Here is a 27,576-nt window from a genome sequence, read left to right as displayed (position 1 = left end):
CAGCCGCCTCTGTCTGTTGCTGGGCTCTAGGGTAAAGTGAACTCTGGGGCCAGCCTGCATAAACCTGCAGGCTTCTCCCGAATGCCCCAGATTGTTGTGGTACTCTAGGCCTTTACTGAGATCGGGTCGTGGTTTGCAGTGAGCTTCCCTCACCACTGGCACCCCTTCTTTTATAGTGACTCCAGGGATCTTGAGGCTTCATTGCCCCTTCTGCGTTCTGCCCCATTTCCATGCTAAGCACTTTTCTATCAGGGAAAACTCAGGTGTGGATTTTTAAAGTTCCCACTTGTCCAGGGCTGGGCTTTCATGCCCTGGAGGCTTTCATTTTTCCACTTTAGCCCTGCTAGTTGTGGTTCCCCTCCCCCACTTCATTTCTTTTTAATTTTTTTCACCTCCTATTTTGATAGAAGCAAAAACTTTTCTATCTGTAGCATTTCAGCTGTTGTCTCTTTACATCTCAGGTCAAATTTGTAGTTGTTCAGGATGCTTTGAAAGTTATCTACGTATGTTTGTGGGACCAGATGGGTTGAGGACCCCTACTCTTAAGCCATTCTGACAGTCTCATATGAATCTTCCATTGTTTGAAAAAGTACAGAAATTGGAAAGTACTGGTGTTAGTTCCATTACACAGAGTCATTTTGGAGGTTTAATATTCACATAAACTACTTCAGGTAGTTATATATTGAGTTTGGATCATACAGTTTTGGGGAGGAGTTGAAACAGCCATGTCTCCATGTGTGTTAATCCTGAGGGTTCATGTTGAGCAGTGTGGATAGACAGGACTGGCTGGCATCACAATTTGTGGGACTCAGTGCAAAATAAAAGTATGTGGCACCTTTTAAAATTATTAAGAATTTAAGGGTGGCACAGCAAAGCATTAAACCAAGCATGTGATCCTTTTAACCACAGGCTACATAAAGCCATCTCTGCCAAAAGACTTATAGAAATGTACGTGATAGAGAATGTTTTTCTTCAAATAGAATTTGATACTTCACTTTTATTTTAAAAGGGATAACTTTATTTATTTTTAAAGGTTTTATTTATTCATGTGAGACAGAGAGAGAGAGGCAGAGACACAGGCAGAGGGAGAAGCAGGCTCCATGCAGGGAGCCCGACGTGGGACTCGATCCTGGGTCTCCAGGATCACGCCCTGGGCTGAAGGCGGCGCTAAACTGCTGAGCCACCCAGGCTGCCCAGATACTTCACTTCTTAATAAACAAGTATCAAACACCTCCTAGCTCTTGAGCATTGGTAGACCAAAGATAAACATGCTCTGTTTCCTCCCCTGTGAGAAGAGCTGATAGATACCAAAGGGAGAGCCACCATTTAAAACTTAGGACAGAGGGGCAGCCTGGATGGCTCAGTCGTTTAGTGCTGCCTTCAGCTTACGGTGTGATCCTGGAGACATGGGATTGAATCCCATGTCCGGCTCTGTGCATGCAGCCTGCTTCTCCCTCTGCCTATGTCTCTGCCTCTCTTTCTCCATGTGTCTCTCATGAATAAATAAATAAAATCTTTAAAAATAATAAAAAATTAAAAAGTAAAACTTAGGACAGAGATGATAGATAATATTCTTTCTGTACCAGAATTAATTTTTCTGTTCTGAATTTATATATATTAGACTGTTTGGGCTGCTGTAATAAAATACCAGAGATTCAGTAGCTTATTAACAATAGAAATATGTTTCTCATAGTTCTGAAGGCTTGGAAGCTCAAGATCAAGGTGCCAGCATGATTGTGTTCTGTGAGAGCCCTCTTCCTGTTTTATAGCTGGTGCCTTCTCACTGTGTCCTCACATGGTAAAAGTGGAGAGGGATCTCTGTGGAGTCTGTTTTATTATTTTTATTTTTTTAGATAGAGTGCATGTACATGATGGGTGAATGGGCAGAGAGAGAGGGGGAGAATTTAAAGTAGGCTCCATGCTCAGCAGGAGCCTGATGTGGGGGCTCCATCTCACAACCTTGAGATCATAACCTGAGCTAAATTAAGAATCACATACTTAATGGACTGAGCCACCCAGGCACCCCTCCCCCACTTTTGAAGTCTGTGTTATAAGAACACTAATCCCATCTATGAAGCCTTCCCTCTCATGACCCTTCCGTTAAGCACCTCATAGAGGCCTAATACCATCATCTTCAGGGGTTAGGATATTTTTATTTGAACTATAGTTGACATACAATGTTATGTTAATTTCAGGTATAAACACTTGACATTTATGTACATTACAAAAGGCTCACAGTGATAAGTGTAGTTAATATATGTCATCACACAAAGTTATTACAATATTATTGACTATATTTCCTATCTCTGTGTTTTAATTATTTTATAATTGGAAGTTTTTACCTCTTCATCCCCTTCTGCTATTTTACTCATTCTTGCCATCTCCTCTGGCAACTACTAGATTATTCTCTGTACTTATAAATCTATTTTGTTTTGTTAATTCATTTGTTTTTTAGATTCTACATATAAATGAAATCATACAGTGTTTGTTTTCTTCTGTCTGACTTATTTCACTTAGCATAATACCCTCTAGGTCCATCCATGTTGCTACAAATGGGGAGATATCATTCTTCTTTATGGCTGAGTAATATTCATGTGTGTGTATGGTTTGAGATCTGGAAGAGTGATGCCATCACCTTTGTTCTTTTTTCTCAAGAGTACCTTGGCTATTTGGGGTTTTTGTGGTTCCATACAAACTTTAGGATTATTTGTCTTAGTTCTATTTAAAAAAAAATGCTTTTGGTATTTTTACATAGGTTGCATTGAATTTTTAGATTGCTTTGAATAGTATGGACATTTTAAAATATTATTTTTTGTAGTCTATAAGCACAGTATATCTTTCATTTGTGTCATCCACCAATTTCTTTCATCAATATCTTATAGTTTTTCAGAGTATGGGTCTTTCACTCCTTGGTTAAATTTACTCCTAGGTATTTTATTCTTTTTGATGTACTTGTAACTGGGAATATTTTTTTTAAATTTCTCTTTCTGTTACTTTGTTATTAGTGTATAGAAAAGCAACAGATTTATGTGTATTAGTTTTGTGTCCTGTAAGTTTACTGAATTCATTTCTTAGTTCTAATAGTTTTTGGTGGAGTCTTTAAGGTGGCTATGCATATTATCATATAATCTGCAAATAGTGACAATTTTACTTCCTCCTTAACAATTTGGATGACTTTTATGTTTTTTTTCTTGTTTGATTGCAATAGTTAGGACTTCTAGAACTATGTTGAAAACAAGTCATGAGATTGGACACCCTTTTATTGTTCTTGATCCCAGGGGAAAAGCTTTCAACTTTTCACCTTGAGTATGATGTTACCTGTGGATTTGTCTTGTATGGCCCTTATTATGTTGAGGCATTTTCCTTCTATACCTACTTTGTTGAGAATTTTTATTATGAATGAATGTTGAATTTTGTCAAATGCCTTTTCTGCATGTATTGAGATGATCATATGTTTTTTGTTCTTCATTTTTGTTAATGTGGTGTATTGCACCAATTGATTTATGTACATTGAACCATCCTTGCACTCCTGGAATAAATCACACATGATTGCAGTGCATGATTCTTTTAATGTGTTGTTGAACTTGGTGTGCTGATATTTTTTGGATGATTTTTGTATCATGTTCATCAGAGATATTAGTCTATAATTCCTTTCTTGTAATGTCTTTGTCTGGTTTTAGTATTGCGTTAAAGCTTGCCTGGTAGAATGAATTTGGAAACATTCTTTTCTCTTCAATTTTTTGGAATAGTTGAGAAGGATAGGAATAAAATGCCTTTTGACTCCTGGGGGGTTTATAATTTTAACATATGAATTTGGGATTATATCATTCAGAACATAGCAGAAGATAAATACAAATAAAGATTGATTATGTTTTGGAAGAGTAACCAGAAAGAGAAAGTTCCCTGGATAATTTTGTTGCTTTCATTTCAAAGAAAGGAAAAAAATATTTTTCACTTAAAAATAAAAACGTGTGCTTGTGATTCTGGTAAGCCATTTATGATGAATATATCAAGGGAATATAAATATCATGTAACATGTCCATAATTTAGGTTATCATTGGATTTAAGTGAAACTTTTTTATACAGGGGTAATAGCACTGAGCTTTAATTGGTAAACAAAATGCAGATGCACTTGTATTTTCAATATATGTATCCAGCTCTTTTCACCCTTAATGTTAAAATACCAGCATTTTCTCTGTAGGATGGAGTAGGGTAGAGCTTGTGTATACTCTGCCACATGGCTCAGCCAGTACCTGTGGGTGGGGAACTTTCATCGTCTAGCCTAGGCATACTCAGGGAGAAAGCACCTGCCGCAGATCTCTTTATTTTTGAACTGATCCTCAGTGGTGTTGGCCAAGAGAGCCAGCTGGTGAGCTTATGTACCTATCCAGCCCTCCTTATGGTCTTTCCTTCAATGTTGGAAAAACAAAGTTGAAATTTGCCACATGTTTTAGCACTAGATTTGGCATTTACTGTGATGAATAGGTTGATTATATTACAGAGTCATATCCAGGACACTCGACCTTTCTTGCCTTACCATCCAAGGAGAAACATTTCTTCTGCTGCCTAATTTACTATAATTTACCTGGATGTGTTCTTTTGGGGGGTAGATAAGGTAGATATCTTTAACTATAATCCTGGCTGATTTGAGACTATTCCTATTGGCAATTGAATTTTATATCTATTTAGATTTATATTTTTAATTTTATTCCTATTTAGTTTTTTGAAACAGAGTGGTATCTGCTTATTGTAGGTTCAGATACCTAATTCTTCATTTATCTACTAGCTAACTGGGACTTTAGCTAAGACAATTCAGTATCCTCATTTATATAATAGGAACAGATGAATAAAATTCTTTTTTCCTAATGCAGTAGTTAAGGAATAGGTTTCAGAGACAGAAGTACCTGGGTTTGAAATCCTGGCCAGTTTGCTGTTTGCTACTTTTGTTTTGGACTTCACCTTTGCTTTCCGTCATATATAAATGAAAGATTTGTTATAAAGATTAAAGAGGAGAATGTATGTAAAGAGCAAAGTGCATGGTACACAGTAAGCACTCAATATATTGCAGCTTTTAATATTATTATTCTTTTTCAGCCTAAAATCCTATTTTTGCATTGATTTCATTCATTTCTTTCTTTAATGAATACATATAGTGCTTTCTGTATGCCAGGTCCTGTTCTAAGCATACTACAGACATTGTCTTTATTAGATCCTCATGGTTACCCTATAAGATAAGTACTTTTCAGAATCTCTAATACAAAATTAATGCACAAGGTAAAAACTTGCCCAAGTGCACACTGCTTGTGATTAAGCCAGATACTTAAAAGATATTTTTAGCATTTGATTTATATAAAGTCTCTTGATTTTCTTTTTTACATTAAAGTGCAAGTCGACTCACTGTATTTTTGGTTCTTCTCAGGAAGATTTGAAGAAACATTAGGTAGCTTACTCTATTCCCTACCTTGATGGTGTTTCCGTGACTTTGATCAGGGCTAGCTGGAGGTAGCCCGTTTTTGTCACCAGAGTGTGCTGCGATTCCATGAATTTGAATTTACTGCAGCTGCTGCATAGCTGGAAGAGAATCTCTCCACTGCTTTTGCTACTGCTTAGCGACCATAGGTTTTTCAATTTGACTCTTTACCATCCCCTGGGCAACTGCCTGAGTTTCAAGTTATTTTCTTTTTGCGTTATGCCATCTTTTCCTGCTCACTGCTGTCCTCATGTAAATGAAGGAGCCAGGGCTGCTGGCTTGTTAGCAGAGTGCCTAAATGCCCCAGAAGAGCTCTATGTTGTCAAGCATTATGATGTTGCCATCACACTCATTATTTTGCTAAATAAGAAATCAGTTATGAGGTTGCCAAATTGATGGCTTTTTAAGAATTTGATAACAGCTTTTTGTTAAACTTGTCACTGCTTTTAAGATTTGCATGTACTGTCTTTCATGTTATCTGGTAAGTTCCTGATGAAGTTGAGATTAATCAGAGATGCATTAAAATGCTTATAGGTTTGATAGATAAGCCCCTATGGAATATTAATATTTTCTATAACCAAAATTTCTTATCATTATGAATAAATATTGCCTGTGATTCTGATTGCAAACGATTCGTTCATGTTCATTTGTAGATTAAAAGGGATACTTGGAAAAAAAAAAAAGGGATACTTGGGATGTTTATGTAGTATGAATTATGAAAAAAGCACAGATTAAAGTCGTAGGGTGGGTTGGGTAGCTACACACACATACACACACACACATAAACACCAAAGAGGCATAATAAGGCAGTGTCTCTGGCAGATTAATCTTACCTTCTACAATAAGTTAAGAAAACACTCCATGTTTTTCATCATTCTTTTTTTAAAATGAATTCACCTCTTGACGGTAATTATCCTAGAAAATTTGACCAGGGGAAGCTTAAAGAACTAACTCACCAAAATGAAGTTAGCATGGAAATGGGATCCTATCATTAGAAGTTGGTTATGTGCATTGTTTTCTGTATATTAATTAATCCGTAGTTTTCCTTTAAGGAAAGTTTTTACACTCTTACAGGGAGTTTGTCAAGAGTCTAGGCTGATTTGTGAGATATCTTGGGAAATGATTTACATTACTTTGGCAGAGACTTCTTTTTGCAGATAACACTGTCTTTAAGCAAACAGTGTTTGTATAACCACCTTGTGTAGCAACATTCAGCTAGCAGATAACAACCTTCACATGCCTGATAAAATGATGAAATCATTGACTAGCAGCATTCTTAAGTGGAGTCCACATTTTATAGCAATGTGATAATTCTGCTTAATGTGGAAATGGTTACAGAGTCTAATATGTGTGGAATTCCTGCTTGATGACCACTTGCTTGAAGAAAAAAAAATTCAAGAAGTTCTAGTCTGGTTATTTCATTTTGAATACATTTCTGACTATTTGATTTAATTGAATCCACTGACTAGTATGTTGGTTCATAACTTTGAAATGTAATAGACCCCTATGGAATGAGTATCCTCTATTAACCTTGTTTCAGACTAAAATAAATAAGAGATTTATGATTTTTGAATTGCATGTATAAATCACATTTTTGGGAGGGGAAAGTTAGCAAATAAAACATATTCTTGAAACATTAAAATAATTAGCTAAGACTATCTTATGAGCATCCCAGTGTCATAAGCCATTAAGAGATTAGATTTTAAATGTTTTCACCACAAAAAGAATTGGTAATTATGAGGCATAATGGAAGTCTTAGCTATGGAGATAAATGATTTGCAATATACAAGAGTATCAAATCAGTATGTTGTATGCTTTATACATACACAATGTTATATGTCAATTGTATCTCAATAATGCTGGAAAAGAAATTTCTGGATAAGAGATTGGGCCAAGTTCAACTCTGTATTTAGATTTCTTTCTTTCTTCTTTCTTTCTTTCTTTCTTTCTTTCTTTCTTTCTTTCTTTCTTTCTTTCTTTCTTTCTTTCTTTCTTTTTCTTTCTCTCTCTCTCTCTCTCTCTCTTTCTTCTTCTTCTTCTTCTTCTTCTTCTTCTTCTTCTTTCTTCTTCTCCTTCTTTCTTCTTCTTCTTCTTTCTTCTTCTTCTTCTTCTTCTTCTTCTTCTTCTTCTTCTTCTTCTTCTTCTTCTCCTCCTCCTCCTCCCTCCTCCTCCTCCTCCTCCTCCTCCTCCTCCTCCTCCTCCTCCTCCTTCTTCTTCTTCTTCTTCTTCTTCTTCTTCTTCTTCTTCTAGATTTTATTTATTTATTCATGAGAGACACAGTGAAAGGCAGGGACATAGGCAGAGGGAGAAGCAGGCTCCCCAGAGGATTCCATCCCAGGACCCTGGGAATCACAACTTTGAGCCAAAGGCAGATGCTTACCCACTGAGTCACCTAGGCATCCCTAGGTTCCTTTCAAAATTAAAATAATTAAGGTAATCAGGTCTTATACTGGGCAAAGATTTTTTCCCCCCATATTTTATCTCAGTGATGTTTTTCTATCTTTGTTTTTTACAAACTCATTTTTTTTTTTTTTAGGAGATTGTAAGGATAAAGATCTGATGCCTAGATAGATATAAAGGAGCATTTATCTAGAAATGCCATTAGCCATTTTTTTCATGTTCTTTAATGGACCTTCTGGAAATTTATAAGAATGTCTTAAGTATGTGGATTGCATATGGATTAAAGATAGACTTTAAAAAAATCTGAAATAAAGCAAAAATTTTGAAATTATTGATGAATTGAAATACAAATAATATACTCATATTTTCATTTCCTTATTCTAAACCTAGATTTGTCAATCACTGCTTTTCAGAGACTGTGTTTTGGTAAAAGTGCATATTATCCTTTAGCTTTTAATCAGGATATTTTCAAGTTTGTCCTACTTTCCAGTTTTCTTCTGTCCTCAGTCAGACCTTTTACTTACCCTGTTTCTGTTCATTTATTTATCTCTTACTTTTTATATGTAGAACAATTCACTTATTATTCATTTAACTAATATTTATTACCTGCCTTGTATTTCCCTGGTCCAGAACTGGGGTAAGATATTGATTACAGAAGTTTCTAATGTCTGTCTTCAGAGTGCTTACAATCTAGCCAAGCAAAGAAGAAATAGATAATTGAACTATGATTATAATTTTACATATTACAATATTCTTAAGTAGTCATATTTTTACATCTTCATACTAGAGGATATTATGTTACTTTTAGAAGCAGCCTATTTTTTTTTTTTTTGTTTATGAGGGTTAGTTGAAGGGACAACATTGTTATGTTATTTGTGTAAGCACAGGTTTAGTGACCATAATTACGGGGGTATTGCCCATTGTACTGTCTGAGGTTTTCACTTCTAGAATATTCCTCACTTCCACAGATTTCTCTCAGGGCTCATCATGTTCAGCTACTCTGTATCAAGACAATTTTTCATCCTAGAGTCTTTTCCTTATGCCTTGGTTTGGAAGTTTACCCCCATTTTCCCTGAAACCATGTTTCCTCTTCCCTTGTATACATATATTTATTATTAACTAAATTAATGTCCACAATAAAGCATTTTATATGTGTGTTGTGTCGATATGTGTTAGGCTTAAATAGAGTTTAGAATAAAGATGAATAGATTTACTTCACCCCTGCACTTACTGAAAGAATTTATAATCTAGTATATTTGATAGTTACAAATAAATACTAGTTAATGTCATGATTATTCTTTATTTCCCAGCTCAGAGTTGGGGTTCAAAAAATACTGATTCAGTTAATTTGTGTTATTTTTTTTTATAGATTTCTAAGGAGAGAAACATCTCTTAGAAAAGATTGACTTCCGTCTGTGTTCATTATGCTTGAAATCATTAAACCTCTTAAAATTATGGATAATGGCCACTAGTTTGAAGACATATATTGGGAAATATCTGAAATGCTAGTTTTTGTTGTTTTCTTATTGGCAAAGTCCTAAGTAATAGAGCTTTGATTGCACGAATCTCTAGAAATCTAATGCTACCTTTTTTTTTAGTTTCTCAATATTATTTTCTCAAATAGTTCCATAATGTTTATAAAATATTTAATTAATTTGAAAATCACACACAATATCCCTATTCTTTCTCACTATTAAGTACCCTATTAGAGAGTTTTTATGGAATTTGAGCTTCCTTTTTTTTTTTTTTTTTTTTTGAATTTGAGCTTCCTAAAGATTTATAGTAAGTGTTCATATTTTCCAAAATAAAGAAGCAATTAATTTCTGAAATTTGAACAGCATATTCAAATTAATATTAGCATAATGTTATTAACATTGTTGTTTTCTGCATATTACTTTGTTGGAAACCTGTTTAATCACTGCCAGGGAGACTGTCATTTTCCGTAAACTAGTATTCTTCTGAACCATTCCTTCTTTGTAAGGCTGATTATAGTTTATCCCCAATAAAGGTTTCTGTCAGTATTGAGTTACTTTGTAATTTAGTTGTCGGCATTGAAAGCTGAATTAAAACGGTAAATTTGTCATTTAGTTCTGCCATGTCCCCATTTGTTACTGCTTGGGCCGACTCAGGTTTCTGCTGTTCTAATCAGTTGTAGATTTGGGTAGAATTTAGCAGTTAATTGGGGGAAGGGAGGAACAAGAGAAAAAAGATACACAGCCTAGTTCTGATGTATGATGCTCTACAATCCTGTGATGTTTTCTCTCTGCAAGTGATCAATTCCTGGCTACCCTTTGACACCTATCCTTACTTTTTCCTTGTGGAGAAATCAAGGAAATGTCTGCAAAGTCTTCTAGATTGATACTGATAGGATGGAGGAAAGTTCATCAAGTTTTTTCAAACGTCAGAAGTTAAAGTTTCCTTCTGGGATAGGAGTCAGAGCATCAAATAGCTAGGGAGAGAAGAACTGTAGAGCAGCTTCTCTCAAACATTCCTGTGTATTATAATCATCTGGAGAGCTAAGAAAGACCACCAGGGCCAGGGCTCCTTGAAAAAGGCCAGGGCTTTTATATTTACACTGAATTCCCCAGGTAATTCTAGTAACCAACCAAAGTTTAAGAATGTCTATCAGGGGCTAAAAAGATATCTCCAGTCTGAATTTCCTGGGCACCATGAGTGATGAAGGGAAAGTAGTAGAGCAGTGAGAGGAGAACTAACCTTTGTGAGGGCCTGTTATGTTCAGGTAACAAGCTAGCTGTTTTTGGGTGCTATCACCCTAAATCTTCATAGCAGCAGCACAATGAGGTAAATATGACTTCTATTATATAGGTGAGCAAACTAAAGTTCAGAACAGGGACATAAATTTTCTAAGATGGTGCAGTATACGCATCAGAATTTGATCTATGTCAATTCTGTTTGTATCTAAAAACTACTTTTCCCGTTTGTACCTTAATGAGTTGTAAAAATTAGACAATGTATGCAAAGCACTTTTAAGCACAGCACTGGATGCTTCTATAGTAAGCTTTCCATGTTAAGAATCATCATCATCATCATCATCATCATTATCATTACTATAGTTCTTGCTTCGAGACATGCATGATGTTAGAGGCCAGTGATATAAAGATAATAAGACATGACTATCCTTAAACCGTTTAATAATACTGGAAGGACCTCACAATTGAAAGTAGTATTTTATTTCTTCTGGGCATCCATTATAAAATGTGACTCAAGTCAGGTAGAAAAGCAAGATATGCTGAAATAGAGAGATGAAGGCTGTGGTAGGGCTTATGCCCAGGCCAAGGGACAGACTTCCCACATTCAAGCCTCCCACTGAGTGCAAATTCGAACTTGCGCTGCAGAAAAACTCACAGTTGCTACATGTTGTGGATCTTAGGCCATTTAAAGAGTTTTTGAGCACTTAGCATTTATTTCTATCAAATGTGTTTTTAGAACCCTTACTCTGATTCCTATTTTATTATTTATTTATTTATTTATATTTATTTTTTAAAGATTTTATTTATTTATTCATGAAGACACACAGAGAGAGGAAGAGGCAGAGACACAGGCAGAGGGAGAAGCAGGCTCCATGCAGGGAGCCTGATGTGGGACTTGATCCCGGGACTCCAGGACCACGCCCTGGGCCAAAGGCAGGCACCAAACTGCTGAGCCACCCAGGGATCCCCTGATCCCTGTTTTAAATAAAAATATTGTAAGTGAGCACAGTGTTTGGAAAAGTGACTATTATAAGGAAAACTTCTTCCTTTCAAGTTAGTGGAGATTTTTGGTCTTTTGAGCATCCTCTTGATTTTTTGCCTTTCTTATGACTCATAAGAAAATTAGCCAGAATGTAAGAAACTTGAATCTGAAACTAGTTGTTTTATTACTCTTAGATATTAGAATTAAGGTAATAGTGGAAGGGATAATTGAATTTTTTGGCTGAATTGAAGTTTTGAAAGTTTCTGAATTTCAGTGCTGCTATGGATTCATGTTTGAGTTATTGTGGTTACTCTACCTTGTGTTTATTTGTAGCTTCTAGTTATCAGCAGTGCCTGACACAGTGTTTGACCTGAAGTGAATATTCAGGAATTATGTTTGACATGAATGCATGAATGACAGTAAATAATTAGCAAATTACTGGTAAATTAGTAATTGAAGAACATTTTTTGTGATAATCATACCATGTTGAATAAATTACTCTGGAAGACATTTGTATACTGAGATTTAAAGAATGTGTCTGTGAAGTCTAATTATTTTGTAAGATTTCATTTCATTAGGTTCTTTTTGGTGTCACTTCCACAGAAAATAATTTTATTATTTTGGTTTTCTTCACCTGTCTAGCTTTCAGATTTACTTTTGTCAGTCATTGATAGTATCTTGTTTAGTTGAGGAGGATACATTGTTACATATTCCTCCAGATTAATACTTAGAAGCCACATTCTTCATATTTTATTTTCTGTCAAACCAGTTATATTTGGTGAGATGAGTTTTCATGTGAGCAGAGAAATTGGTGGTTATATCATGCAGAACCACATTTCCTCTTACTTTAAATGGATTTAAAAGTGTTAAGAAGCTATCAAATTCTTTTCCTAAAAACAAAAACTTGTTTTTGATATTTAATATTTGCAATTCATTCTACTGAACATATTTCATTGGCTGTTATTTAATGTAATGAATTATATTCTTCCAGCTGTAAAGCACTCAGAAGGTTGTAAATAGCTGACTGCTGTTCATGTTGTTTCTTCCCACTAGAGTAATGAATTAAAAAAATACACATCAGTATGAATTTTCAGTATTTCTCCTGGTTCAAAATGTTTTGCTTAGGAGTGTTTATTAATTTTTTAAATTAAGACTTTTTCAAGAGCAATTTTAGATTTACAGCAAAATTGAGGGGAATGTACAAGATTTCCCATACACCTTCTGTTCCCATGTGTACAACCTCTCCAATTATCAGCATTCCCCACCAGAGTGGTAGACCTGTTAATAGTTGATGAACCTACATTGACATATCATTATGAATCAGAGTCCATAGTTTGTTGATATTACTCTTGGTGTTGTACATTTTATGGGTTTGGATAAATGCATAATGATATGTATCCAAGTGTTGTCTTTTTTATATCTTTTTTTCTTAAAGCTATTAAAATATACTATGATTTTCTCCTTATATTCTGTTTTTATGCTATGAACATAAATGTATGTTTTTGTGTAAGATGATTTCTTATCAACCAATAGCTAAGCACTATTTCTCTCCATTTTCACACCTTTCCTCCCCATCTCTTCATCTTCTGTGTCTTCCATTTTATCTTCACTTTCCTTCTCTGTTAGCCTCTTTGCTCTCTTTTACTCGCTCCTTGCTCCTCTGAATTTCCCATCTCCCCCCTCACCAGCTGTACTCAAAGAAGTTAAAAATTGAGGCTGGACTTGGTTTTTATAAGGACTAATTATGCTGATGCAGCACAAAGTCTGACATTTAAAAGTTGGGTTCCTGCATAGGGCTTGAATTAGGAAATTGTGTTGCCATGTAACTTACTTTTTTCTGGAAACTTGTTCTTTTGCTTACCTTTAATAAGTAAAAGCCTAGCTATGCCTTAAAAATCTTATCTAGTGGATCCCTGGGTGGCGCAGCGGTTTAGCGCCTGCCTTTGGCCCAGGGCGCGATCCTGGAGACTCAGGATCGAATCCCACGTCGGGCTCCCAGTGCATGGAACCTGCTTCTCCCTCTGCCTGTGTCTCTGCCTCTCTCTCTCTCTGTGATGACTATCATAAATAAATAAAATTCAAAAAAAAATCTTATCTAGCAAACAAAGCTTGTCATAGTGAGTGTTATATGGTAACAACTCAGTGTGTAGTTATTTATTTCTGGAAATATTGTATCTTTCTTCTGAATGTAGGTACTTTTTTGTTTTGTTTTCCCTCAGCAAAATAACCTATCAGGCTAAATAACCTAATCATCTGAATAAGCAAGGAGAGCATGAAAATATTAGGAAGAAGAGATTCCCTGCCACATCACTCCCCCTTTCTGATCAGTACAGTCATTTAATTTTATTTTGTTGTTATTCTTCCTGAACTTTCTTCCTCCCTTCTGTTTTTTTTAATACTTTTTTCCATATCATATCATTATTTTTAATGTCCAATGTTTATAATATGAGGGCCAGGGCTTTCTCCCCAACTCAAGTTTATAAATTTTTGATTGGCTTGTGTGGCCAATAGGGATACTTCTTCTTGTCTAATTTGGTTTCTGGGAAGACTTCATTCAGGTCGTCAGTGGTCATCTGATCAAATAGAATTATGTTCTTCATCTTCTCCAGCTCTTTTTCATATTTTTCAGTCCTGGCCTTTGGGAGAGACAAAAACTCAGCATAGCTTTTCACATCTTCTTTTTCCTCAGCATCCACTTGGACAGTGTATTTATCCTCTGGCACAGGAACCTTCAGGGCATTAAACTTCTTCTCAAAGTCATCTACCAAGCCAGCCTTTGCCACATTGGCCTTGTAGTAAGCCCAGTTGATAGCAGGTGGTTTCTCAGGAAGAGTAGCCAACCTGGAGGTAAGCATCTCATTCCAGGATTTCAGGGAGTTGGCAATGGCCTTCTGGTTTCAGGGTATGATCTCCCCAGAAGCTACCCAGTCAATGGTTTTTAGAGCAAGTTTTTGCCTAGCCATCTTGAGATCCTTTACCGACCCCGGCGGCCCACACTCCACAGCCTTTTTTCCATACTTTTAAGGTAAAGACTTCTTAGCTGGAAATCAATTCAGATAATAAAGTATATTTTAAGGTAGTAGTTTTTTTTATTTGTAAGAAGAAAACTTTACTAATAAAAAGAAGGATGGGGAAAGGGAGAGAGAAGAAAAATGATGAGTAAGGCAATTAATTGTGAATTTACTAAGGGGTAGAAGTGAGCATGATCTAAAGGAAAATGTAATAGAGTGACTGCTTCTGTTTTAAAAGAGCAGAGATTGGGAGTTATATGACTTATGTTCTAAGTGTGATTCTGTAATAAATCATGTAACATTCCTGACAACAGAAATTTCCTGCTTGTTATATGTAGTAGAGGAACAACATCCCAATTTTACTTCTCAAAAAATTATAATTTTTATGGTAATTTTATACATCATGTATGCCACTTTTGCTAAATTTTATAAGTTGGAGAAAAATGGACTTTGCCATTTTTATTGAAATAATACTTGTATACAAGTGAACAGAAAATGTGAAGTGGCAACAAGAATAAAATAAAGAACATTTATAATCCCATCACCCCAGGGATCACCTACAGTTACATTTTGATGTATTCTCTCAGGTCTTATTCTACACATAAATTTATATTTAATTTTTGAAAAATGGGATTATACTCAGTGTTTCATAGCCTCTTTTTTCTTTACAACCTGTAATAATCTTTTTATTTCATAAACTGTCTTCTAAAACATAATTTTCAATGACCGTATCCTATTGATATGCTCTGTGATAACTGCTTGATCGTTGATTGCTGAGCACCTAAACTTTTTAATAAAGCTTTTTGTTACTATAAATTGTGCTGTTAATGACTTTTTTTTTAATACATCCTTATATACGTTCACTATCATCTTTGGATGAATTTTTATAAAGGGATGTGAAGAGTCAAAGGGGAGGCATTTTTAAGGTTCTTGATACACAGTGGGAAGTGGTCCTCTAGAGTGGCTATCAGTTATTCATTATGACTTTGGTTATAAATGGCATGGTCTGAAGCTGTGAGGAAGCCATCTGTTTGTTGTTGTATGTTCTCAGTTCTAAGGATATCTAGAAAAATGGTCATGTGTTGAGCTTACTGCATTGATTTTTATGGATGATTTTTATGGTTGGACAAGTAACCATATGCATGGATAAAACAAGATGGATAAAACCATCCATTAACTAGTTTTTTGAAGTGTATTTTATGTATACAGTGCTCAAGTCAACTTTAAAAAATAGTACGTTAATGGAATTCTGCTGAATGATATTCTCTAAAGGAGGTCTATATTCATTACTCAGTGTCAAATAATCATAGGTAGGTTTCTTCCCAAAAGAATAAAAAAAAAGTGTTTTTGTTATTGAACTTATTATGCTTAGGGTAGCACTGAAAGAGAAGATGGATGAGCAAAAAGGGGTCAGAAAAGTTGAAAAGCATTGACAAAGTTGATGCTCATGATCCTTCACACTCCAGTTTGAAGTCAATGTAAGATAGATTATATTCAGCTAATAATGTATTATGCTGTGATATTCACCCTGGATTTAGGATGATATTCTGTCTCTAAAATCAGAAAGTTATTTGGAAAACTGTGGCTATTCTTTAATTTTTAGAAACTTTTTGGGCTTAGAATTTTTTTTAAGTTTTTTTTTTTTTTTTTTTTTTTTTTGAGTAATCTCTGCATTCAACATAGGACTTGCATTTACAACCCCAAGATAATAGTCACATGCTCTACTGACTGAGCCAACCAGGCACCCTGAATTTTTAGAAACTTTTAATTAGATTTACAGTGAATTGCATTTAGTGCTAGTTGGTTGCCTACTCTGTTAATTGTAGGTAGTATAATCTGATGAAGTAGAGTTCAGAACTGGGAATTATTTACTTTCAATTGTTTGAAACTAGCCTAGTGTCTGACACTTAATGATATTAGGACAGTTATAGAAAAAAAACTTTAAATCATTTGAGATGTTATGGTACTATGTTGTACCTGCCAATCAAATTTTGTGTTACTTATGCAACTTAAAGATCATAGTGCAGTTTTTAAGACATTCCAGCAGTGCTGTTTACGTGTGTGTGTCTATTTAACTTCTGAAATCTTAATTAACTTGAAACTCTTAAGAGTAAGAATGATGTGAAGACGGGATGTTCATGAGTTTAATTTTAATTACATGATATTATGTGCATTCTACTGCAGAGGATGCCTAGATTTTTTTCCCCAAGACCTAGTGAAGGTAAAAAGACCTAGTGTTGTTAGGCTCAGGTAAGAGTTTGGCATTGAAATACTGGGTAGGAAATAGTGGAAGGGAGTACATTGTTGCCATAGACAGCCATGAAAGTGCGCCTTACACCTCTGATTTTAGCTGCTTCCTAGAAAGAATATTCTCTAAGTATTGTATTTTTATTTGGATTCTCCTGTTTCTTAGCAAAATTTTAACCTGGTCTGTGATGATACTTTTTGAAAGAAAGATTAAAACATGGTCTAGTTACATGGCAATCAAAAGTATCTCTACAACTGATTCCAGTGTAAAAAATTTAACTATCTTGAATAGTACTTTTATAATCAATTTATACTTAAGCTGGTTAATTGGCTTTGTTTTCTTTATCCTAGGCTATGTTTCAGAGATGTTTTGGCTCAATAGAACTGTGTGTGTACGTGTGTGTGTGTGTGTGTGTGTGTGTGTATGTGTAGAGCAGGGGGTTTCCCCTAAGCCCCATGTAGTTTTTTCTTTGAACTAATCAACAAAATATAATATCTAATATGATAGCAGAATTTATCATTCTGTTAGCACAGTTAGTTTTGTTATATTTGACAGCAAAATATTTGATGTTTTTCTTAATGCTCTGAATAAATTAAGCCAATCAACAACAATCAAATCTTTTGAATCTTTTTCTCATTCTGTTTTTTTTTGTCTTCTCTGTGTTTATTTTATTATCTATTTTCAATTATTCCAGGTACTGATACTGTATTATGGCTTGTTGATACATAATTTTGGCAACTCCTGTGTTTCTGTTGGTAAAATGTTTTCATAGACTCTATCAAAATGTCATCTGTTATTGTCTTTGTCAAGACATTTTTAATTTATACCTTTTGGTAAGCAATTTTCCATCATTGTATGCTTATATTAATTTTTCATTCTGCATTGACAACCATTTTATATTAAACAACTTAATTTGCTTTGATCATAAATTAAAATTGGGCTGACTGGATAACTATAAACATAAATATAATTACAGATGTCAGTAATCAGCTCTTCATTCTCTGATCTGATTGAAATAGTGGACTGCTAAGGTTATAATTAGGGAAGAACAGGATATATATATATATATATGTATTATATATACAAATATGTATATATAATTTTGCGAAGAAAATTCTAGGAATAGTAAGAAGAGGGAGGGTGAATTCAGTGGACTTTTCACTAGGGGTAAGTTGTAATTGCTAGGAGGGAAAAAGGACTTTTTGGCTGAGAAATGAAAACGATGGTGGAAGTACAGTCTTTGGACAGAAAAAGCCAGTAGAAAATTTTCCTAGTGGGTGGCAGGTAACCCTAGGCTTAGACAAAATAGAGTATTCAAAGTGTAAAGAAAGAGGGAAAGAAAAGTCCTTTTGGGAATGTTAAAAGGGAAAGAGGCCTGAAGTTTTGGGTATTTTATGATCATGTATAATCAGTGTGGGAGTAGTGGTTGTCTAGTTCCAAGAACATGTTAAGATTTTTATTATACATAATCTATATGCAGATATTAATAGGAACAGATTATATTAACATTTTTATATTGATCCTCAAAGAATAGAAAATACCTCAGCATGTTGTTTCTAAATGTGTCAAACTGAAAATAATTATCTGGTAAATAATCACATTTTTTTCAGTTAAAAATTTGTTATATATATTCTCTATTTGACAAAGGCTAAAATAAAGGTATTAAAATGAGAGAAAATAGATCCTTCTTAAAAAAAGCATTCATTCATTATGCCACTTAAAAAATTCCACAAAATTTTAGTTCTAATGTGTATTAGTTACTTATAAATCTGGTTCATGTAAAGAGAAGCAATATTTTAATAAAGCATGTGTATATATATACATACATACACACACATATATATAGTATCAAATATATATAGTATCAAATATATATATATATTTCATATATATCAAATATATATAGTATCAAATAGGAAGAGGATGTTTTTCCTTTTTTTTCCCCTGGGTCTTGTTTTATATTTTATTTCAACACTCTTTGCCAGTGTGGAGAAATGATTTGTCCACTGCTCCGTGAAGAACACTAAAATGCAATAGGAGTATTTTAAATCCACAAGTATTAAGAAGAAAGAACAAGCCTATTTCCCAAGACTTTGAACTAAGGCTACATTATTTCTAAATAGCATTAGATCTACTAAATATTTAAAAAGCTTTTAAAGATAAATAGCTCTTTTTCATTCCCAATGATGTGGATGACTTGGTTGAGTCTGATTTTTGGATTGTTGTCATCATTATTGACTTGAAACATTACATAGGTGCTGTTCTCATTATGCCTGATGAGTATACTGGCCAGCCTTTGTTCTAGGATGAAAACTTTTTATATGATGAGAAGACCAGCAACTAATGAAAATTCCACGGGCACTGAAAATGGAACTTGTTAGGATAAATTTAGTGTGTCATTTAGTTATTACCTTTTAACATTTTATCAGCAAGATCTGCTGAAACTTTCCTTGGGAGTTTGGCCTCACATTCCTCCGTCTGTCTGGAGCTGTTCATTTTCCTCTAGTCCACAAGCCTATAGAATAACTTATTTCAATCTTTGGAGGCACTATGTAACAAATCTCTGTTTTAGCATTTATCAAGTGTGTCATAATTCCTTGTTTATAGGTCACTCTTCCTTACAAGAGTGTGAGGTCTTTAAAGATGAAAAATAAGTGCTTTCTTCTTTGCATCTCCCCAGGACCTAATCTTGGGTAGATAGTAAAGCTCTGAGAAGGGCTGGAAGGGAGCTTCAGAGAAGCCTCTTGGCTGTGTTTTACAGTTGAAATAATCATTAATTTCAATTAGAATGAGAGGACATTATTTTGACTTGAAAATTCTAGTGAGATTCATTCCTTAACCAGAAAAACCGAAATGTATTTATTATACTTTTTATGTAGGTCTAAAATATATATAGCATTTAAAATTAATTATAAACATTTCTTTAATAACATTTGAAATTGAAGACAGATAATTGGCTCAACTGATTCAGATGCCTTTAAAAATTTCTACTGCAGTGTCTACCTTTTATATGTCTTATATTTTACTCCTTCTTTATGATTAAATATTAGGTGCCTTCCCCTCAGTATACTATTTTATATACAAATTGATTATCTATGATATAAGGAATGTTATACATTTTAGAACTTCACTTTCTTGTCTTTTTGACGTTTTTGACTTAGGGAATCTATAGACATGACTGATGAAAAGAGATTATTTGCTTTCACTTAATTCAACCTTAAGCCTTCAATCTGACTTCATTTAAACAAGTCAAGATAGATGTGTTCCTGACTTTATTAATCTTAAAGGAGGAGATTCCACAGACTCTTTAGTAATTTATTTCACTACATCATATTAATTTTTTTCTGTTGTAGTTAAGCTCATTTTAGAAAATGTTTTAAAATCCATGGTACCCTTTTCTCAAAACAAGCAGAATTAATTTCTGTTATTAATATGCAGCCTATAAAAGTTCTCTATCATTTTAGCATTTTAATTATAAATTCAGAATCACTGTGCCTATGTCATAGTTAAATTATCTTTTTGAAAAAATACATGTAAGAAATTTTTTTATTTTTTCACATATATAACCAGGAATCCTCATCAATTTATTTGAAAAACTGCAGGTGGGCATATCTGTGTTACAGCTATTTTTCACTACTTCTTTGGGATCTTCTTTCATTTCTGAAATGAAATAGAAAAACAATATTTTAAGAAATGTATTACCCTTTGGCTTCTTATTTTGCTTTTATCAGATGCTATTTTTATTTGCATATTGCTTAACTGTGGAATGCTGTAATTTCTAACCCATTATCTATATTACCTCCAGGTTATTAGCTTAATAACCTGAATAAGAATTGAATCTTATAGTATTGAAAGTAACATTTCCTGTTTATATAATCTGTTAACCCAGCTTTGAGTTCCCATTAAATTTCCATCATCAATGGCAAGGTAAATTAACTTAGAAGCATAATCACTGAAAATTTACTATGCATATTTTTAAAGGTTGCATTTAATATCCATTTTAGTTTACTCACTATTTATTTTTTATATTTTAGGTTTTTTTCTAAAGTCATCCATGTAGTGAGGTAAAAGTCATCAAGTTGAAGTTAATCTTTAAATAATATTTGTGTTCTTGAAACTTTTTTTTTTGAAGATTGGATATTATCTGATTGCTAGAGTTGCTGATTGCCAACTATTGAGAGACAATGTCTGAAACACAATTTTTGATTGGAATAAATGAAACTGCTTTGCAATAGTCCAGGTAATTTCTCTGTAAGGGTCATTGTGGGATTTTAAATCTTCTACATAGTTTGATATTTTATACATTACTAGGAGTTTATTATCAAAGTTGTTAAGATATTGATTTCAAACAATACCCAATTCTGTTTATTTAAGGGAATATTTATACTCCTTTTGGTCAAGTTCTTGAAACAAACTGGTACATAGATGAAATTAGAGTGACTGACTCTCAAACTGGACCAAATTAAACTACCAAGGAAAGATTAGAAGAAATGAGAAAGGAGCAAGTGATGCTTCTTAAGTAACATGCTATAAAAAGTCTTTTTTTGTAGACTATTTAGAATGAGGTGTACGTAAATTGAATTATTTCACAAATGCCATCTATTTTGACTGACTCGTAAATTATATGTCTTTACAGAAATAAAATATTTCCACTTTCTCTTGCCTAATATTCATATGTATTTTGGTTAAGGACAATACTTCCCAGGATAGCAGGGATGTGTCTGACTCATATTTGTATTCTTAATGATGTATCTTAGTGATACATAATGGCTACTGAATAATTTAAAAGATAAATGAGTGATTGCATTGATGAATGAATGAAAACCCTCAGTTATCAGGGTGGAAATTCTAAATTATTAGACTATGTTATCTTGCCTGTCTTCCCCTTTTTGCAGTCTCTTCCTACTAGGTAAGTCCTCATTAGGACATTAGACTCTGGACTCTAATCTCCGATGTTACTATCATCATGATTTTCAGAAAGGAACTGACCTCCTCTTGTTTTTAAGAAATTGTTAAGTGTGTTTGTGTAGACTTTAGTGGAATTAACCCAGTATGATTTTTTTGTTCAAATCATACCATTTTCATTTTGTTTTATTACTGAATAATGTATCAATAGTGAATAATTTAGTAATAAGGAATGGTAAAATGCAATTGTCATTAGTTGTCTCTTGTGATCTTATATTTTTTGAGAAAGAATTGTTTTAAAAATATTTTGTTCTGGCTTGGGGTCCCTGGATGGCTCATTTGGTTAAGTGTACAACTCTTGATATCAGTTCAGGTCTTGATCTCAGGCTTGTGAGTTTGAGCCCACACCCAGTGTGGAGCCTACTGAATTTTTTTTTTTTTTGAATTTTTTTTTTTTAAGAGAGGAATATGGATCATAGGAAAAATTTTAGTGATTATATGGGAGAGGAAAAAACAAAAAAACAAAAAAACAAAAAACAAAACTCCTTTAGTCCCATGATGGGTTTTTAATTTTCTCTGTGTTTAGTGTGTATGTGTTTTTTGTTTGTTTGTTTGTTTGTTTTAAATATTTTATTTATTTATGAGAGATACAGAGAGAGAGAGGCAGGGACTCAGGCAGAGGGAGAAGCAGGCTCCATGCAAGGGGAGCTCGATCCCTTGACCCTGGGATCACGCCCTGAACCAAAGTTAGACGCTCAACTACTGAGCCACCCAGGCGTCCCTGTGTATGTGTTTTATACTGGTGTCTGTTTCTTTATGCCCTAAATATTGGTTCTCCAAATTTCAGTTGGTTTTCTATTTCTATCTCACTAATGACAGTTTATCCTTTAGAGAATAGCATCTATTTTCAAGGCTTCAAATATCACTTCTATAAAGCTAATTATAGAATATTTTTCTTTAGTTTTAATCTTACAATTGAGTCCTAATTCAGTACTCTCAAGTTATCTAATGTATATTTCTACCTAAGGTCTCTAGCCAGTCCAAGCTTAACATTTTTAGAAACAGTTTTTTCATCTTACCCTTCTTCAGTAGTTCAGACACTTGGATTCACCTTTGACTCCACCTAATTTTATCTCTCTACAATTGTTTTTCCTTTTGGGGATATGTGGTGGCTTTTTGCATGCCTTCCATTTTCACCGTCTTCCTTCCAGTTCAGTCAGTTATCATCCTCATAATCCTTTTTCTTATAGCTACTTAACTGTTTTTCTGGCCTATGAACTGTATGCAATGGTTTGCTTCACCATACTGCTTTTCCCTTAAAAAGTATCAGTGCCTTACATTGCTTATAGTTAATAAAGAAACTCATTAGCTTAAAGTTCTTTCTTAATTTTACCCTGCCCTGGTTTTGATTCCAGTCCTTCAGCTTCTGATATCAGCTACTCTAATTAAACAAGTTGGCACAAGTACTGTTCAACATGGCTTTATTTTTCAATTTTTGCTCATGCCTCTTCAAGATCTAACTCCTATAATTTCTCTTTCATGAAGGTGGCCCATTCCAGCTTACAAGGTGGTGGTGGTTTTTGTCCTCAGTGTTCCTATAGTAAGTCTAAGCCATTTATTTAGGTATGGATCATATATAATGTTTTTACGTTTTAAAAATATTTATGTACTGAATCATTTGTTTCCAGTTTTCCTTTTTTTCCCAAATGATTATGTTTCCTTATAAACTAATGGTAAAGTCCTTAACAGAAAATATATATCTTTAAATATTATTACAAAAATATTTTTCACTACAAAGGTAAAACCTCAAAAGTTTTATAATCCCATAATTAACAAGTTTTCAGTGATTTGTACCTTTTGTAATATTTTCCAGATACAATTTTCCGTGTATCTGGAAAATATTAATTCAAGAAATACTGAAAACTTTAATAAGATTATCCTATATGCCAAGAACAGGTCTTAAATGCTGCTCACTCTAGTATAGTATAATAACCAGTCATACCAGTTGATAAAGCAAGTCAATTTAATAATTTCTCAGTGAAAAGGAGTAATGAATTAAATTTGGGTATATCCTATTTGAACATAGTCTGAAGATTGACATCCTTATAGTAACTTATAAAAATAACTCTAGGAACTTCCATTAGAGAGGCCCCTATAATTAATTTAAAATACTAAGCTTGTACAACAGATGATTCATAGTCTCTACATATGAAAATGATATATTAAAGCATTTCAAAAGAAAATAAAATGACAGAGGTTATATATATTTTTTACATAAAATATAATTTATTATACTTTTAATATACTTTTTACTTTAGAATAGTTTAAGATTTATAGAAAAGTTGCAAAGATGGTACAGAGAACTCCCATATACCTCACACTCAATTTCCTGTATTATTAACGTCTTGCATTACTTTGGTACATTTGTCACAATTAAGGAACTAGTATTTATACCTTATTATTTAGTAATATTTATTAAATGGACCAAAGTTCATCCTTTTTAAAGATTTCCTTAGGTTAGGTTTTTTTTTTTTTGTATATTTTTTATTGGAGTTCGATTTGCCAACGTATAGCATAACACCCAGTGCTTATCCCATCAAGGGCCCCCCTCAATACCTGTCACCTAGTCACCGCATTCCCCCGCCCACATCCCCTTTCACTACACCTGTTTGTTTCCCAGAGTTAGGAGTCTCTCATGTTCTGTCACCATCACTGATATTTCCCACTCATTTTCTCTCCTTTCCCCTGTAATCCCTTTCACTATTTTTTATATTCCCCAAATGAATGAGACCATATAATGTTTGTCTTTCTCCGATTGACTTATTTCACTCAGCATAATACCCTCCAGTTCCATCCACGTTGAAGCAAATGGGTATTTGTCGTTTCTAATGGCTGAGTAATATTCCATTGTATACATAAACCACATCTTCTTTATCCATTCATCTTTCGATGGACAACGAGGCTCCTTCCACAGTTTGGCTATTGTGGACGTTGCTGCTATAAAAATTGGGGTGCAGGTGTCCTGCCGTTTCACTGCATCTGTATCTTTGGGGTAAATCCCTGCAGTACAATTGCTGGGTCGTAGGGTAGTTCTATTTTTAACTCTTTGAGGAACCTCCACACAAGATTCCTTAGTTTTACCTAATGTTTTTTTTTGGTGTTGTTCTAGGATCCCAGACAGGATTCTACATTACTTCTTGTCCTAATGTATCCTTAGATTCTTTCTGACTGTAACTGTTAAATTTCCTGTTTTTTGATGACCTGACAATTTTGAGGTGTTACTGGTCAGGTATTTTGTAGACTAGCATTTACCTGATGTTTTTCTCATGATAAGATTAGAACTACTGGTTTGCTATTTTCATCATGTCATATTAAGAGTATATTCTATTAAATTGTCTAATACTGCTGATGTCAATCTTGATCACCTGGCTGAGGTGGTGTGTGTCAAGGTTCTCTGCTATAAAATTATGTTTTTTTTCCCATTCCTATACTGTAATCTTTGGAAGGAAGTTACTAGACACAGTTCACATAAGAAGTGGGGAGTTATGTTCTATCTCCTTGAGAACAGAGTATTTACATAAATACTTTGTAATCCTTTTGGAAAAAGATTTGTCTAGACTATCAAAATGAGTTAACCTTTTCATAATGAAAGCAGAAACATCAACTTTGATTTTTACTGGCTATGTGCTTCTTGAGAAGAATTTAGGTACAAGGCCATGGGCATTTATAAGGTGTACGTCTGACTTAATGTATATCAAACACATTGAATATGGAAATATTAGGACACCTGAGTGGATCAGCGGTTAAGCATTTGCCTTCAGCTCCGGGTGTGATCTGGAGTCCCAGGATCGAGTCCCTCATCGGGCTCCCTGCATGGAGCTTGCTTCTCCTTCTGCCTATGTCTCTGCCTCTCTCTCTGTGTCTCTCATAAATAAATAAAATCTTTTTAAAAAAAGATACGGAAATATTTGCAGAATTTTTTTTCATTTTTCTTGGATCAAATTTCTATTGAGACTCATTTATTTATTAAGTTATTTAACAAATACTTTCAAATCCCTAATATTACAGTAGAATCAGCTGGCTTTTGGAAATATATTGTTTTTAAAAAGACAGTAATAACCACTCTCATAGAGCTTACATAATGGTGGGAGGGAAGGGTATTGACAAAAAATAAAGTATAATATAAATACCTCAGATATTGTTTAAGTGTTATGGAAACATAAATCAGAAACAGAGCTTTTAAGGTTGCTATTTTAAACAGATTGTATTAAAGTAACATTTGTGCAAAGAATGTATGAAAGTGAAGTAGGAAGCCAGAGAGTATCTGCAGAAAGCATTTCAAGCAGAGAGATAGGCAAGTACAATGACCCGGCATGTTCTATCATTAGTTAGGTGAAAGTATGGCTACAGCAGGATAAAACAAGCAAAAAAAATGAGGTTAAAGAGTTAATGGGAAAGTGGTGGTGGCTAGATTATCTGATCCTTTAGGCATTTGTTGAATTCTGGATTTAAGTCTGACAGAGATGGGAAACTATTGGGTATTGACCAGAGAAAAGATGTGACTGGCTTACATTTTAAGTGCTAGGTGCTAATTAACTGTAGAGGTGACAGAGGTATCAGGAGGCTGTTACAACTACATAGGCTAAAATTTGATGGTGGCTTTGATCTAGGGTGACAGCCTTGGATCACAGTGACTTTCTTTGATAGAAAAATTCCGGTTTATTCCTGTTTTTCTGGTGTATTATTCCTTGTTTCTTATTCCTGAAAGTGTATCATTTGAGATAGTAATTTTATGGTGATTTTATATAGACTAGTGTGATAGTGTTGGAGGTGATAGGAACTGGTCATGATCTGTATATTTGGAAAATGATACTAAAAGAGTAGGGTAAAATGACTTAGGCAAAAGCTGTGAGAGAAGAAAAGGATCAAAAATTACTTTTCAGTTTTTGCCCTGAGCAACTGCAAGTATAAACTTGGCATTTATTAAGATGTGACAGTCATGTGAAGAGCAGGATGGGGTAAGAATTTTAGCCTAGATGAATTTGAGATGTCCATAATGGTACTAGAGGATAAGTTGTACATATTGATTAAATTAAGAGTGAAGGGTCTAGTTGGAGATGAACATTTGTCAACATTGTGTTGTGGAGAAGAAGAAAAACAATCTTGGAACTGATTTAATAGAGAAGTGATTGGGAGCTCAAAATAAATAGTGCTTTAGGGAATTTTACTTTCAGGGATTTACCTCACAGGGGTTTTATGAGTATTAAATGTTCTCTGAAGACTGCCAGAGTATTAGAAGGCCATCTATGTAGATGTGATATCACTAAATACTATGACTGAGGTAAGCAGTGTGACATGTAATTTGAAACTGGAATTCGGAGTAACAGGGAAGAAGAATAATTTGGACACAGTAATGATGTACAAAAATGACCATTCTTTAAAGATAACTTGAGAGGGTCCCTGTGGTTCATAAGATAGAGCCAGTTCCTGGTTAAAAACAAGAGAGAGAGTAAAGGTAGTATCAGATAAGTTGAGAATGGAAGTGATTCTGGTTATGAAGGACTGTTGAGTTACAGAACACAGGGTGACAAAGGTAAGGAATTTGGGAGAGGTGATTTTGGGAGTCAGTGCTGTGTGGACCAGGTTCCTTTGGGGCCAATGATTAGACTAATGAGCATAAAGAGAAAAGGTTCCATGAGCCCAAAATGAGAGGTGGACATGAGGCTGTAATAATGGTTGTTGGTTGGGGCAGGAAAGAGGAGAAGCTTATCTTCCTCTCTGATTCTATTTTGTTTTATTTTCTCCTTTCTTCCCCTATGTTTCCCTGTTTTGTTTCTTAAATTCCACAT

At 34.2% G+C, this 27,576-nt stretch overlaps 1 protein-coding gene and 1 pseudogene across 4 annotated transcripts in view; one reads left to right on the top strand and one right to left on the bottom strand.

The window, feature by feature from the left end:
* Window positions 1–27,576, top strand: part of MACROD2 (mono-ADP ribosylhydrolase 2) — a 1,929,479-nt gene that overhangs the window by 118,790 nt on the left and 1,783,113 nt on the right. The window lies entirely within an intron of this gene.
* Window positions 14,026–14,526, bottom strand: LOC112673565 (ATP synthase subunit d, mitochondrial-like; annotated as a pseudogene).

This window comes from Canis lupus, chromosome 24, assembly GCF_003254725.2.
Source record: "Canis lupus dingo isolate Sandy chromosome 24, ASM325472v2, whole genome shotgun sequence".
Classification (NCBI taxonomy): domain Eukaryota; kingdom Metazoa; phylum Chordata; class Mammalia; order Carnivora; family Canidae; genus Canis; species Canis lupus.
The sequence above is the reverse complement of the archived record's forward strand: the minus strand, read 5'-3'. Positions and strand labels throughout refer to the sequence as shown.